At 40.6% G+C, this 15,994-nt stretch overlaps 1 protein-coding gene across 1 annotated transcript in view; it reads left to right on the top strand.

Moving 5' to 3' along the window:
- TPH2 (tryptophan hydroxylase 2) overlaps positions 1–15,994 on the top strand; it is a 50,113-nt gene that overhangs the window by 21,486 nt on the left and 12,633 nt on the right. The gene's annotated exons all lie outside the window — the stretch shown is intronic.

The following is a 15,994-nucleotide window of genomic DNA, read 5'->3' as shown; positions in this document are numbered from 1 at the left end:
CTGATGTGCATTGTCTTATAACAGCTGACTACATTTTCAGGTTCCAGGTGACTATGATGTGACAATCACAGAGTTTTAGGTGTTTTTCTATTGTTGTTAAGAAGACCAAAGCTGATCACACTAAATAATCAATTTCAATTTTCATTTTCCATAATCACCAATTTTCAGGGCTAGCTGAGATGAATTTTGTCTGCTTTAAGGTGCTGGAAACAAGTAAGAAAGGCAAACTTGGAAAAACAAACCAACATAAAACATTTTCATGTGTGCTCTGATCTCTAGACTGTTAGCTCCTCCACAGGTGGCCACTTTGTCTCTTAGCACTGATGTCTCTGTACTCGCTGTTCAGTTTTGCAGCTCTTAATTGTATTCCAGTGTGTGATGGATATTAAGATGACACTGCATCCTTGCCTGCTGCTCCCCATGGAGAATATGTAGTTACTAAGCCAAGGCTGTGGGGCTTTGATCTAGAGCTAGACCAAGTGCCTCAGCCAGCATCTGGGAGATGGATTCTATGTTGCTTCAAGTGAGTCACAAGTGTGAGCTGTCTGTGTGTTAAAGCTGTTAGATGCTGCTGAGACTGGAGCCTTCATGGCCTTTGTGTGAGGGATGATACCTGTCAAGGTATCATGACTCCACTCCTGACCACTTATCAGCCCTGCTCTATTGCCTCATTCCAGTAACTGGGATGCAACCCTTTGCACCATGACATAAATTAGTGACCACTGGCCTTTACCACTTGCTTTGTTCAGTTGTTCTAACTTACTGTATATCTCCTTTGGTGGATCCTACTGAAACTAATGTGACAAATAATTTAAAGAACTATATTGGATTTAAGAACTCCCTATTCATAAAGCTCCACATTTAAACACCTTATCCTCTGAAAAATTCTGTGAGATCAAGCAGGGGAATTGGTTAGTTTAAAACTTTTCAGCAGACTGCTGCTCTTCTACACAAGAAGTACAGTGGGATTTAAAGGCTTGGAAATAATTGTTGGATGTGGAGTCAAATTATGTTCAGTTAAACTGCAGAAGTTTTGATGCGCTGGCTTAGCAGAGGTTGAGAGTCCTATCTGCCAAAAATGGAGTTTGTACCCCTTTGTTTGATTTGAATCCTGTTGATTTGAATCTTCTGGCTCTTTCCAGACGAAGCCAATTAATTTAATCTTCACTCCTTAGTTAGACAGGCTCGATGTCTTGATCATGGCCAACTCCTCTTGCATGATTCCAGGTGTGTTCCTTGTTTGCTAATGGATGTGTCTGGAGAAGAAACTGTTGTTTGTATGGAGGAATCATGAAATTTGAGTGGGTATTTCCACATTTGCTTGAGAGGGACTTAGTAGAAAACAGACCTACCTTGCCATAACATGCAGTATCAGGAGAAACGACCTAACTGGCTGTCCCTGTAAGTACTCTGAGGAAAATGGCATGCCCAAATATTTCACCCCAAAATAACCTTGGATGACATGGGCCTGTTGCAGAGGACAAAGTTGGTACTGGGCTGTTTGGGTGGAGATATTGATATAAAGTGACCTCTGGATGTTATATAAATGCTTGTACTTACTTCTCCCCCTCACAGAAATTCCCAGTTATGACTGACTGTGTCATCTGAACAATGAGCTGCTCCTGAATCATAAAGCAAAAAATAGAAGAAGACAGCTGAATCACTTTTCCTTATCACACTGGGAGTCTGATATCTGAGTCAAAGTTGTTTTCACCTCCCATGCTGGAAATAGCTCTTTCAGGTGGAAGAGGCATTTAGAAAGAGTCTGGCAGCGTTATTTTTTTTTGGAGCACAATGAGGGGCTGTGCTCCCCTGGGGCAGATGTTTGACAAATACAGAGATGTTACTTGCCCTAAAATGTGCAGTGTAAACAGCCAGCTCGGGAGCAAGTAGAAAGAATACCTCTCAGTGGTCAGGGTGAGGAGGCCACGAAACTCATTCAGCTGGGCACCAAATGTCACCTGAGGTGCCATTGACTAACTTTTCCAGCATTCAATCCCATTTCCATACTAGATAAAAAACAGACACAGCAAGCTGAGAAATGCCAGCCAAGAGTCTTAACACAGAAAAGCGTTGCAGGTTCCAGCGAGGCAACTTCAAAGTAAATAGAGAAACGAATGGAGAGAGAGTATGCATATTAATGAGCTTGAATCAATATGCCCAAAGCAAGCTTGCCATTAGCCTGACCTGTTTCAAAAGATAGTGACATTAAGTGCTGAGCCATTACAGGGAGGACAATGGCATTAGGAAGAGAGGAAAACACCTCTTGGGAATTCAGACCAGAAAGAGAAGAATTATTGCAGGTGATTTCATAATCTTTTTCTCCATTCTGCTCTCAAAAAGACACTGTGTATCAGCTTTGATAGATCTGCTCTTTGTGCCCGGCCCTGAGCTGCAGAGGAAACGTGTGATGTGTTTGTCCCTGCAGGGCTGACACACTGGATGTAGAGCTAGCTGGAGCCTGGTGCCTGGGCAGACTAGAAGTGTTTTGTAAATTGCAATTAGTCATGTCTGTGCAACCCCATCGGGGCAGGAATTAAATGGGAGAGCATTGCAGGGGCTCTGGTGCTGGCCAGCTGGAGGGAGAAGAATGGCTGCAGGGGAAGAGAATTGAAAAGACAGTATGCAAGTTCCCTTCATCCTCTTGGGATCTTGTAGCCAGGTGGGGGAAAGAAGAAAGGAATTGCTTCTGCTTTGTCGTGAGAGTGGAATACTGAAAGAGCCAAAAGACTGTTTTTGTAGTGGTTTGCTGAGAGATTCCATTTTCATTTACAATCTTTTAGGAGAGTAAGAAAGAGGAAAGACACACACACAAAAAAAAAGGTGACAGAGATTATGTTACTGAAACACAGCAAAATATTTGCACTGTTCACTTATTTTTGTGGCGTGTGGTATAATGCTGGTTGAGGAAATACAATATTTGCCATGCATGTCTGGGTTGTAGTTATTATCATCACCATTACTCATGTCTTGTCCTGTTCTGATTGATTTTCTAAAACTGCTTTTGAGCTGATTTTTCAGCATGTCTGGTCTTTCTATTTTCACACAGTACAGAAATAAAAAAGGCTGTCTTTTCTGCTTACCTATCAAACCATAAACTGTAGAGAGGACTTGACATGAGGTGTTTCAACTAATTTATATAGTATATCATTTACAACGTTTAACAACACATAACGTAAGGTTTTGTCAGGAAAATTGTACCAAAAAATGCATCTTGATTTACATTTCAATGTTAACTTGTAATTCGTGGACTTGGGAGCTGTCTTTGTAAAGCTGCAAGTTGCTAAGCAGGAACCTGCCTATCTTGCTAATGGCAGAAATGACTCCTGGCTCCTGCTAAGTTGTTCCAGTGCAGCTCAGGTTGCCCCATCAAGATGCAGTATGTATAGGATGTGTTTGTGTAGGTGAAATTCCGTGGGTGGCAGTTCAGAAAAGAGTTAGCAGAGTGTCTTTTGTCATGCAGTTCATCACCAAATCTTTCTGCCCAAGAATTTGGTCATTAGGGCCTAATTAGTTGCACTAAGTTTTTTCCCAGTCATTTCTTGCTGGAAGTTATATTTTAAAATTCAGTTCTTTAGAGCTGTAAAACTTTCACCTTTTCATCTTTCTTGGTAATATTTGTTTTTATGTTTTAACAGCATGGGACAGTAGAAATAAAGAAATTTCTTTAGTTCTGGCTGGCCTTTACATGGGAAACCACAAAAATTGCTTCCAAATTTGAAGGAATTTTGTGTGATGCGATCTTATAAATGTATTTCAGACTTGTTACGAATCTAAAAGTTTTACCTTGTCTGGAGGATGACTGAGGCCAGCTGACTTTAATTCATCAGTGTATGTATCACAAACAAAATGTTTTAAAATTATATACAGGCTTAAAAACAACATTCAGAACCATCTCTCTGGGTTATGGTAGTTCTTGTGACTTTGCGTGCCTGTCTTCTCTCAGAATTTTCTGGTCTTGTTGGCATCATTCTAATCCTTTTCCCACACTGAAGATCTGTCACATAATTCAGAACAATTCTCCATTATGTTTGCTGAGGAGATAACCAGAATGGAAGAAACAGGAGCATTTCAGATAAAGACTGAGTGGCATTTGGTAATTTAGGGAAGACTCAGCATTCCTGGTCTCACTAGATAGAATAGCCTCTCATCTTCACATATAACAAATGAGATTTCCCATAGGGGCTATTTAGTACTGCTAGGCTGTAAGTACAGTTTGTGAATTGGCTTACTGTCCTCGTCCATGGATGAGCAAATAGAGCTGAGAAGAAAATTTGAGATTTTGAACGTTGCCACTGTACATCTAAAAAATCAAGACCTGTGTGTTTCTCATTTATAGTTGTGAGATGATTCATATGGAGCTAACCATCATTGTAAGTCTGTGACCAGTTCCCCAGCTGAAGCTATTCTGACACATAAAAATAATTATGTGTTGGCCAACTGAAACCTGGTATAATAGCCTAAGAGCTATGGCAGTCAGCATATTGAAATTTGACATTCAAATCTCTACTTAGTCTTTTTTTCTGTATCCCAGTTGCATGCCATGTATGACAGTATGTGTGACAGATGCCAAGAGTGAGCACCTTAAATCCAGTGATGACGTAATGGAGTTTCTTGCAAAAGTGTTACTTCCAGCTACACTGGTAGTGAATAAAGGAGCAGAAGCATGGCTGAGATTGAATATGGCTTAAAACTGCTTGAGTAAATTTTGATGTGCTTACAGGACACATATGAAATTACTCTGATTTGGGCTGTATGTTACTTAAGGGAGACAAATCAGGGTAAAATCAGGGAAAAGCTAGGACAATAAAGCTGAAATCAGGTATGATGGGTCACTATAGATAGACATTGTCCTGTTATACTATGACCTGTACTGTTCATCAGTAGATGGCCTGGGCAATGTTTCTGTTCCTGACTTTGACCAGGCAAAACCACCTGTATGAAGATATATTTGGAAATTGCCCAAGTATGAAACCTGAAACTTTAACAAGGAGTAGAAGCACATGAAATGTTGTGGCTTTCTTGACCATTACAAAGTCACACAGGTGTGTTTGAGTCAGGAGTAAAGGATAACTTACTAATGGATTACTTTGGTGAGGTGTTGCTGGCCTCACTGACCGCTACTCTAAAACCATTCTGTAATTTATGAACTTGCTTTGAAAAATGTTGTAAAGGAATTAATAAAAAGTAATGGTGTCCATTTTTAAGGGTTTGTTTCAGCAATAATTTTCAATAAAGTAGCTAAAGCACTGATGTGAAATCCTTCCTATGTTATGCATAGTAAAAAAGGTGGTCAGAAAAGATAGTACATATATCACAAAGCAGGACTAAGGGGGAAAAAAACAACTGTAAATTCCAGGGATCAATATTTAATATTTTAGAATACTGCAGTGGTCTCCTGAAGTGCATTTTTTACAGTCATTCTGTCAGACATTTGTGGCCCAAGAAGAAAAATATCAGCAGAGATACTTAACTAGCTTTAAACTAGCACTCCAGATTGAAGAGTTCCATTACTGGAATTGGGAGCTAATGTTCAATATTTTCTGCAGGATTTGTGGCAGTCTGCTAAGGCCTTTTTTCTGGGTATGGAGAGCCTGTTTCCAGGTTTGGATCTGTAAGAACTGCTGTGCTGGTCAGGGCCATGGCTGGTGAATTGTGCCCATCATAAATAGCTGCTTAGGGGAGCTTAGGGGAGATGAAAGAACAGGATGAACATAACTGATTATTTTCAAATGTTTTCCAAGCTTCTCACCAATCAGGAACTTGGGGAGCTCTTGTTCTCACAAATGTGGCTTCTGTGTATCTAATTATCTTGAAAGGATTTCTGTCCAGAGACAGCTGTTTGTGTTCAAAGACACATAAATTTTTAGTACCCGCAGTAACTTTGTCAGTGAGCTCTAGGCTCAACCATTTGCTGTCTGATGAACTCTGTCATTTTGTTGCTTTTAACTTGATTCCTACTAGTTTTTTCGTATATGAAGAGAGAATGATCAAATCATCCTTGGATGTTTTCTATATGCCACCATGACTACAGAACACATTCTCTTGCTTAGTTCTCTCTTTTCCTGGGTAGTTTGTTTAGTCACTCCTCATGCTATTGAGAGTGTTATTCCTCCCCTGAATCCTTTCTAGAACTGGAAAAAGAGAGAGGATATATCAGTAATGTATCAGTCACCAGGCTGTGGAACGCAGTAAATGAGCGGCTTGAATGCTAACCTGAGTTTTGATTAAGAGCAGCACTGTGGAGTCAAGTCAGTTTTGGATGTGCTTGCTATAGAAGTGGGGATCTTTTGTATGATAGAAAGACTGGACCTGGTGGTGTAGAGCTGACACAAGTTGTTGCTTAGGGATGGGAGAAATAGGCTGGATGCAGAAGGAGAGTAGGATTCACTGGATCCATTTTGCATTGCCATACAAGGATGTGAGTCCCTCTAGTTTGTGATCAGACAAGGGTAGGTCAATGTAGAGTGTGTTAATCTCAAAAAGAAACATCTTTTACTTTATACTGAGTCCCTCAAAGCTAAGAAGGAGAAAGAGGGCTCACCTGTTGCCACAAGGGTGCCCAGTTGGTGAAGTCAGTAACCTGCTTCTTGAAAGGATCCCATGCTGCCCTTTTAGACAAAATTTTGTGCTCACAAGTAACTAGAAGCAGTGTTGTTCTATAAAGTACTTCTAAATACGTATCCTTGGGCCCAGCCCTGTAATGAGGAAGCTAGATGCAAGAGAGAGCTAATTTGACTTAATTGGGAGCAGGGAAGAAATTAGAAACTTTTCTGTAGAAATAATACAGTTCGTTTTAGACAGGATGTGATTTATGAAGATCAAGCCCTAAGTAGTTAGAAACACTAAAGAAAAAGACTCTATTAAAATAACAAATTGCAGCCAGAGACTGGGTTTGCTTTTATTTCTTGTAGCATTTTGTTTCCAAAAGTGGTTAGATCATAATCTCTGAGGTTACTGAACTGCAAATGCAAATTTTCATGCACACAAGTAATACATTTTGACATAGAGGTTAACAAGAGAATGGTGCAAATTTCACACAGCACTGGCTTGCTAATTACGTTTGTTTATTTTCAGAAGCAACTTCATTTTCATTAAGAAATTGCAGATTCTGCAATAGTAATCTTTGCCAGTAGTTCAATAGCTCACACTCTGAACATTTGCTCTGTTACAGTAGTAATGAAAGTGAGACTGAAAAATAGCTTAGAAAAAAATTGTGGAATGTAGGAGTGCATGCAAGTGGCAATTGGAAGCATCTTCCAATTCAGTGTTGGATCCAGTTGACAAAGGTTGAGGAATGGGTGAAAGGAGTCTATGAATTTTGATAGGATTTTTTGCATATTTGTTTTCTCTTTTGACCTAGAGTTGATGATGTATTAACAAAAAGACATAAAGTGTCTTTTATAGAACATACATAACCAGGAAAAAAGAAAGTACCCAGCATAAGCTTCCACTGAGCAACAATAAGACAAACATTTTGGGTAACAGCTACTAATAAATCACTCATAAATTACAGGAATAAAGGTTTAAATACTGGGGGGAAGGAGCAATAAAGGAAAAGTTTGAAATACAGTGCTGCTGCTGTTCCTGATTACCCCTTAGCTTTCACCAGTATGTAGAGGAAAAGCAAGAATCCTGGGCTCTGTGTAGATACTGTTCACACTGTAACACATTGTTTAAGTACAGTAATTTCATGACAATAAGGCGCACCCTTTTGACTCAAATTTTCCTCCAAAGCCAGAAGTGCGCCTTATGTGATGTACAAAGTTGCGACATTCGCCACCCCGGAAGTGTGAGCCGTGAACCGTGGGGGAAGCCGGCAGTGCCACGGTAGCCGGGTGGAGGCGGGCCCGAGGGCCCGCGGCACCGCCCCTGCTGGGTCCAGGTGGGCCCAGGGGCCAATGGCTGCTGGGTTGAGGCAGGGCCTCGGCCAGCAACCGTGCGGGGGAAGCTGGGGGCGGAGCCTCACTGTAAAAAAAAAGTGTGCCCTGTGGTCCGGTACACCTTATATGATCTACAAAGTTGTGAATTTTGCCGACTCCCCGGGGTGCGCCTTATAGTCCGGTGCACCTTGTGGTCATGAAATTACTGTAATTTGTACAAGACCTGGACTTCCTCCAGCAGCAGCGCACAGGTAGTGGGGAAGTGAAGGAGTGTAGCCTGGGGCAGCTCATTTCAGTCATGTCTAGGTCTTGCTTAGGATTGAGGGAATGTCTGTGCTGTGGGTGCACAGGTGGAGGAGTTGGCTTTACCCATGCTTTCCATGGAGCCAGAGCAGCTGAGGAGTGCTGTGCAAAAATAGCTTTGGTGACTGCAGGGAGGGTTCTCTTTGGAGCAGCTCCCTGAATGCAGATGCCTGGTTACCTGGCTGAGACCACAGTGGTGTTGGAATGGGCCAGCTCCTGACTCCCTTTCCTCAGGGATCTATACACCCATGCTTGCTACCCTGCATACCCAATTCTCATTTCAGGGGTCAGTGACCCATCAGGAGAAGGAAGCTGGGAGATTCTGCACTCAGGCAGAAACCAAAACAGTTACGTGTAATAACAGAGTCAAAGTATCACAGAATGGGTAAGGGTGGGAGGGACCACAAGGGATCATCTGGTCCAACCTCCCTGCTCAAGAAGGGTCATCCTGGATCACATTGCACAGAATTGTGTTTCAGATAGTTTTTGAATGTCTCCAGTGATGGAGACTCCATGACCTCTCTGGGCAATGTGTTTCAGTTCATGGTTACTCCCAGTTCTTCCTCATGTTCAGGTGGAACTTGCTGTGGTTCAGTTTCTGCCCCTTGCTTCTTGTCCTATTGCTGGGCACTGCTGAGAAGAGCCTGGAAACCTCCTCTTGATACCCTGCCTTCAGATACTGATAGGTATTGATGAGGTTCCCTCTCAGCCATCTCCTTAAAATCTAAACAGGCCAGCTCCCTCAGTCTCTCCTCATAAGAGAGATGCTCTTGAGTCCCTGAGTCATCTTCATAGCCTTTTGCTGAACTTGCTTCAGGAACTCCATCTCTCTCTTACACTGAGGAGCCCAAAACTGAACGCAGCACTCCAGTTCGGCCTCACTGATGTCCTCAAATTCTTTACTATTCCTTTTATTGTCTGGGATAGTTCAGTAAATAATTTTGCTTCCAAAAGGGCATTCAGGTAGCTATTATGCATAACCCAAATAGCATGGTATGGAAAGAGTCTTAAAGTACATACCTGAACAGTAGTGAACAGATGCCAACTTAAAGTTCACAACCACAGGACTGGACATACCTCATGGGTTCAGTCTAATTATCTCACCCAGCATGTCTGAGTGCTTTCTTTGTATGCACAGTCTAAAGTATGGAAGTAAGACAAAATATTTCTGGCATTCATAACTATGCTGAGGGCTTAATTCCTTAGTGCTGCAACTCTGGAAGTGGTTCTTATCCCTGTCGTCACCTTTCTATCAAATGACATCAAAGTGCTGGATGAAATATGGTTCCATAAATTTTTAATTGAGATATTTTTGGTTGATCTACCATAATAATTTTGGAAGTATAGCTTAATTATATATTTATAAGTTCAATGCTGATGCTACAGAGGGCCAGGGGGCAGTTTGCCATTGCTTTCAATAAGCTAGGTCTGTGGGCTAAATACTGACCTCATTTCCATGTGTACCATCTCCTAAAAGATGTAGAGTTGTACACATGCAAATGAAAGCAGAATTTGTTACTATAAAATTAATTTTTGTCATTTACCTTCCAAAATATCTTATTTAGAAATAAGAGTTTCTGCAGGGATTGAATTGATTCTGAAGGACACATGATTTTGCAGTTGTGTCTCTTTTTTTGTCCAAACTTGTGTGGTACAGCATACAACAAATTCTGTTAACTACTTGTTAGAGCTAGCAGACCTCCTGAAGTTATTGCATAAAGATTTTTGTTTTATTTGTTGTTGATTTTGGAAAGGTAAAACAAGTACTCTAAACCTGAAGGCATTGTTGAAGCCAAAGACAAGGTTACAGACAAGGGCCTTGTGGCCATGTGGCTGTTAATTTTGGCTGCTTTGGTTTGAATCCAGCTGTGGCTGAAATAGTTGCAGTGCAAGGTCAACAGAACTTCAAATTGGTGGTGCCCTTTCAGGCACATTTTGAGCAATTCCTTCCCTCTCTTATTGTGTTAGTTTGCTTTTACATCAGACATAGCATTCATTTAGACTGAAGAGCCTTGTTTCAGTTGTCAGCTCTAAGTTTTATATATTCTGTACCTTATAGAGAACTTTCTATAGACCTTCATAAAGATGGTGTCTACTAATAGTGCTAGATAAAGCAGTTTGAGGTCAGAGCTTTTTCATGCTGGAAAGAGTGGGTACTCACCGATTATGACTTTTTTCCCCCTGTAAAGCATATTTCTCTCTTTTTCCCTACAGATTTTTGTTCCCAACCTTGAATCAGTGGGCTGTAATTGTAATAATTATATAGTTTGACTACATAAAAATAGCTAAAATTATAGTTTAACAAGACATTTTACATCTCTCAGATGTAAACACATTTATAGGATTATTTTTTCATCTTTGAATAAGCATAGTAGCTTATGAGATCTATACTATATATCTGCAATGAATTTAGGACCTATACAAGCACAGAATTCTTGCATATCCTGATCACTAGTGACAATTTTGGAGTGATCTTCACATTTGGTAAGTCGCTTCCTGACCACAGACACTGTAAATTTCTTTGACCTTGGTACAGTGAATAGCCATGATCTCTTTTCTCACAGGTATTTACTCAGTATATTTTTTCCACCTTGCTGAATACATGTTCATTTGATTTGCTTTGTGCTTACCCACTGCTGGCAAGTAAATCAGTGATGACTTAACTGACCACTCTGTGGTTATGATAGATTATTTTTAGATGCCCTTCCTGCTGAAAATTGGGGTGCTGCAAGAAAGTGCTCAACTATACTTGAAAAAGATTTTGTTTGGGGCTGTGAAAACATCTTCAATTTGGATATATTTTTAGTAGCAAAATTAATAGATATTTAAAATTCCCTGAGCTACTTTTCTTCTTTGATCTGTCTGTCAGCTTGACATGAATAGAACTTAAACTTTTGTGCTTATGCCTACTATCTTTTTTGCTTCTTTTTTGCAAAGCAGGTTGAGTTAATGCATTAAGAGTCACAAAAGCTTTTGGGAGTTCCTTGGCATTTATATGATTAAAAGAATATTGAGTTTAAATGCAGTGTTGCTGTTAGAAACTGTGATGTTTGAAAACAAGTCGTAGCTATTGAATCAGCTTTCAGTAAATAGATACAAGAACTTAATTTTCTTTTTAAAATGTTTTGAAAGTAAGTGTGGATGGTAATTTTGGAATGAAGTCCTAACTCTTTTTTGCTCTTCAGAAATAAATTTGAAATTAATATGACTGGGAAGAAATAGCGCATTTTTTCCTTGAAATTAGAATTTTAAAACTTCACTGGCCAATTGTCCCTGTCTCTTCTCTCAATGTGTGCCCCCACAGTTACAGAGCTTGAAAAAGCTCTGATATCCTTTCAGCCCCAGAAGGCTGCTCCCCTTTCTGAAGATGCAGCCTCCCCTCACTGGTAGATACGTTAGGAGTTTTGCAGCTGATCGTGTACGCCAGAAACTCATACCATCCTTGGCTGAAATGACATGGGAGGCTCAGAGGCTCTCCTGCACCTCTCCCTGCAGTACCACTGTCACAGGCAGTAATTGGCTGTTAGTGGGCACTGCCTGCTTTGGAGAATGGCACCATGAGAAGCACCACATCAGCCTGGTGCTCTCCCCATGGGGATGCCTATTCGGGAGGACACCGGGAATCTGTCCCTGGACTGGCCAGGGATAGTTTCTGAAAAGGCCTCACAGCTCACATAATTTATTCTGACAGTGTACTGGCACAGGGCAGTGGTTCAGTAAACTCCCTGCTTATAAAAGTGAGGGTTGCCTGTACTGTGATTAGTTGCTTCACCTTTGTGACTTGATAATCTGTGGATTTACTCAGTCAGTCTGTTGAAAGCTTCTCCCTGGATAAATGAAAGAGAATCCTGTGCCAGTTTTCCCCTTTTGTGGTTTCCTTGGAGCATTGCAGCATTTTCAAAAGGATGAATTCTGCCTCCCCAGCCTGAAGAGTATTTCATGGAGTGCTGTAAGTTTATGCTTTCTCTTCTGAGTTGCCTGCTTAGCATGCTTGCTGTGGAGTGGAAGATGGCCTTTTTAGAGAAGGACAAAAAACATTGGACTGGTGCTGAGGTCTACAGGCAACTGTGGTAAATGTGTCCTGAGGACTGAGCTAGGCTTCGTAGAGATTCTGGCTCTGGATGCTGGAGGAAAAAAGGGTCTGAGGTAGTTCTTGTCTATTCTCTGGATATTCTTCTAAGCAAGGCAGTTCTCAGTTTGGGGTAACAGTCCTGGGGTCAATGACCCATAAAATGAATGTACTGTCAGGCAAAGAACAGACAGATGATCTCTTTGTATGTGCATTTGTTTCAAATTTTCTCTCACTTGTGTGATGCCTCCTGTCATTGTTCAATCCCTGGCTCTTTGCTGGAGGAATCATACTCTCCAACTGTAGCATAAGCCACAAGGCTGAGGAGAACACTGTGGGGTGCTAGCCCTTGCCCCTGTAGCCTAGCAAATTAGCGCTGTTCTTGCTTTGATAGGTTGTGTTAATGCCAAGTCCTCATCTCTCAGAGTAGCAGGGCAAGGAGGTGTAAAATAGGAATGGAAAAGCTGTAAAGACTGTCCCTGCTTGCAGCCTGTGAATTTTGAAGGATCTTAATGAACCAGGTGTGTCTTATGAGGCAGCATAGACTGAAGAGTGTGGCTGGACAGCAGTGATATGTTTGCTCAACATTTTTATTTATTTATTTTTAATTTGACTTTCAGAGGATCCCATCCCTGTAGTCCCTGCTAACATGTCAAAAAACCTCTCTGTCCCTGCTATGTTACCTATGTGAAATCTCTGGATGACTGAAATTTGAACCAGCAGCTTGAAAAAGAAATGAGTGAATACTCACTTCAGCTAAAATAGGGAGCACTGAACATGAATTCGTGTTATATGTTGGAAAATAAAGTGGAAAATAAATGGCTAATTATTGCACATCACTTTTTCTTAATAACTCCACATGAAACTAATAAACCTTAAACCCCCAGGTTTCAAAAGTTGTTCTAGATAAGAGTAAAATGACAGGGAAGGGAAAATAGGAAGGGCAAAGCATTAGGGCTTCAATGACTTACGTTTAACAATTATCTAAGCAGCAGTTTCTAGTTTCAGTGATCTCATCTTCTTAGCTGCATATTAAGCTTCAGCACTGTTAGTTAATTATGTTGAAAAAGCTAGGAGTTCTTTTTCTGGCAGTGTTGAGCAAGTGTGCTTTTTGGGCATTGATTTTTTGCACCATCTCTGTGACCACTAGCTTTGACAGAAGGGAGTTGCTGCCTTGCCAGGAAACACCAGACTTTCTGCATAAGTGTTGGGGTTCCTGATTCTTCATCTCCAAAGCAGTCTAGGGTTTTTGACTGAGATAAAATGAGTGGGCTGGAACAGACATCATCTTTGCAAAGAGCAAACCTAAGTTCAGATTAGTTTGAAGTAATTCAAACATGGAGTGGGATATTATGTGAGTTTAGCTACGTGGGAACTAACTTCTTTTGCAACAGCTGAAAAATCCCAAAAGTGTTTCCTTCTCCTTTCTCTCTGCCTGTTCTCTGGGGTAGCAAGAGGGTCACCTTCATCTGAGAAGGAACAACAGAAATATTCTCCCAAGAGACACAAAATTATTAGTAGGAGTGTTCTCCAGGTCTTACTCTGGAAGTCATATTGCACCTGCAAGGTTGGCAACTGTCTTATCTTGGCTGGGCTCCCCAGTGTGCCTGAGATGCATTTTCTGTTCCCTACCAAATGCATGATGATAATTTTATTTTGGTTACCATGATGAGTTTTTCTGCAGAAATTCCTGAAAAAACAAGCATAATTTCAAAATATATACGAGAGGTTAAGCCACCCTGAACTCACTATAGGCCATGCTTTCTCTGAGTATGTCAAGCCTTGCATTAGAGGAATTTGCGTGGTACTGTGTGTTGTGCCTGTCAACAGAAATGTGAAGGCTGGTGTGTGTCTATCCTGGAGTGCTTTAATGAGCAGCATCACATCTACTTAAACTGTTGTTTATAAGGAGATTGTTCCAAGCATTCACCCTTAGTGAAAGCTCTGAATGCAAAGAAGTGAGATGAGGGGAAAAGGAGGCTATTGTTAAATATATTCGCTTTGAAATTCTTAAAGGAAAACTCATTTCACTGAGCCTAAATGCTTTTCAAAGTGGCAGGCTAAACAAAATTCTTCAAGAAGGTAAATCTGAAGAATTAAACTTTGTTTTTTCATTTAGAAATGCTGTTGGTTGTGAACAGGGTCACTGCCTTTGTTGGAGGTAGGTGAATCATCTGTAATGAGACTTGGTTATCGAATTGTATTCCTTCTCTGCTTTTGGTCTATTCACAAGCTCATCATGAGATTTATTCAGAAATCTCCCTGCATTTCTACTCAATAATGCTCCCGCATGAATAGCTGTCAAATAGCTGATATTGCTTGAGGTCTGGACTCCAACACTGGGCTGTATTGGCTAGTTGCCTGGGTTACCTTTGTTGCATCTATCTATTTCTTGTAGTAGAGCATTCCTGATACTACTCAACAGACTGTGAATTTTGAATAATTCAGTCAAATGTGAAAAGCCAACTGGGTTTTAGGGGGTTTTTTGTGGCTACTGATGTTTTTGAGATTGAAAAATAAGCAACTATTCAAAAATTTATTTGCACCAGCTCTGAATGAAGAAACCACAAATGAGTCATGTATATTTCTGAGTTGAGAGTTGCTTGCAATTTAAGCACCTGTTACAGGGTGAATGAAAACTCCTTTATTAATTCCTAGGATTAATTTCTAACAATGGGATTTAAAAAAGTCTTTCAGCGGTAAATGATTATTTATTTATGAGATAATTACAACTATATGAGAGATTTAATCTCTAGGTGGATATTTTTAGAGCTAAAGTACCAAAGAACTCCTAAAGAAAAAGGAATCAATTTTTGCATGTTGCGAACATATCACACGCATTTGAACTGAGTGTCCATTCAAATATCCTTTGAAATCTGAAATCCAGCAGAAACAAGGTATTTTCTTAAGGATATTTATTTGGCACTGGTCTTCCAAGTACTTTCATATATTAATAGTTCTATTGTCTTCATAGCAACTAATTTTCTATGCCTATAAAGTGATTGTTTGTGCTATTGCACATCAGCTTGGGGCTGCAGGCCCATGACATTGGCAGTGCATGTAGTGATGAGTCTTCTGCCCATGTACTAGTATTGCAATCATGCAATTACACAATCTCTCATTCTTCCCCCCTTGTGACAGGGAGTACAAGTGTCAGCTCTTGGCATACCTGGTGTTCTCAGGATTCATCCTGACAATGTTTTCATAAGGTACTTTCTGAGAATACATAGAATCTCATGCTATACCTCGTGCTGAAGATTGCCAAGTGAACACAAGTTTTGGTCTCTGTACCAATACACTCAAGCTATACCATAAGAAAATTAAGCAAAGTGGAATGGCTTGAAAGGCCTTTTTATGAACAAGTCAGATTTTGTACTACTGACTCAGTGGACTCAACACCATGCAGAAGCTCTTTGCACAGGCCCCAGGAGGGAGATTCTCAAATGCAAAGTGATATGGTGTGAGAAGGGATTTTCAAAGGCTTAGAAACCAGACAGGTGAGGAGAATTGAGCCTATCAGACCTTTCTTCCTGCCTTTGAAAATATCTAAGCAACCTCGAATAACAATTTTTTCTGTTAGCTGTCATAGCTGTCACTGCTTTTCTCTTTTTCTTATGGTAGTCCAGTTCATAATGCAGGGCAGTATCTGAATACAAAGAAGAGACACTGTATTTACCCTGGAGACCAGGTTTGGAGTTTGCCAGGGCTTGATGTTCTCTGTATCTTTCCCATCCATAGC

The sequence above is a fragment of the Catharus ustulatus genome, chromosome 4 (genome assembly GCF_009819885.2).
Source record: "Catharus ustulatus isolate bCatUst1 chromosome 4, bCatUst1.pri.v2, whole genome shotgun sequence".
In the NCBI taxonomy this organism is placed as follows: Eukaryota; Metazoa; Chordata; class Aves; order Passeriformes; family Turdidae; genus Catharus; species Catharus ustulatus.
This window is presented reverse-complemented; position numbering and strand designations above follow the sequence as displayed.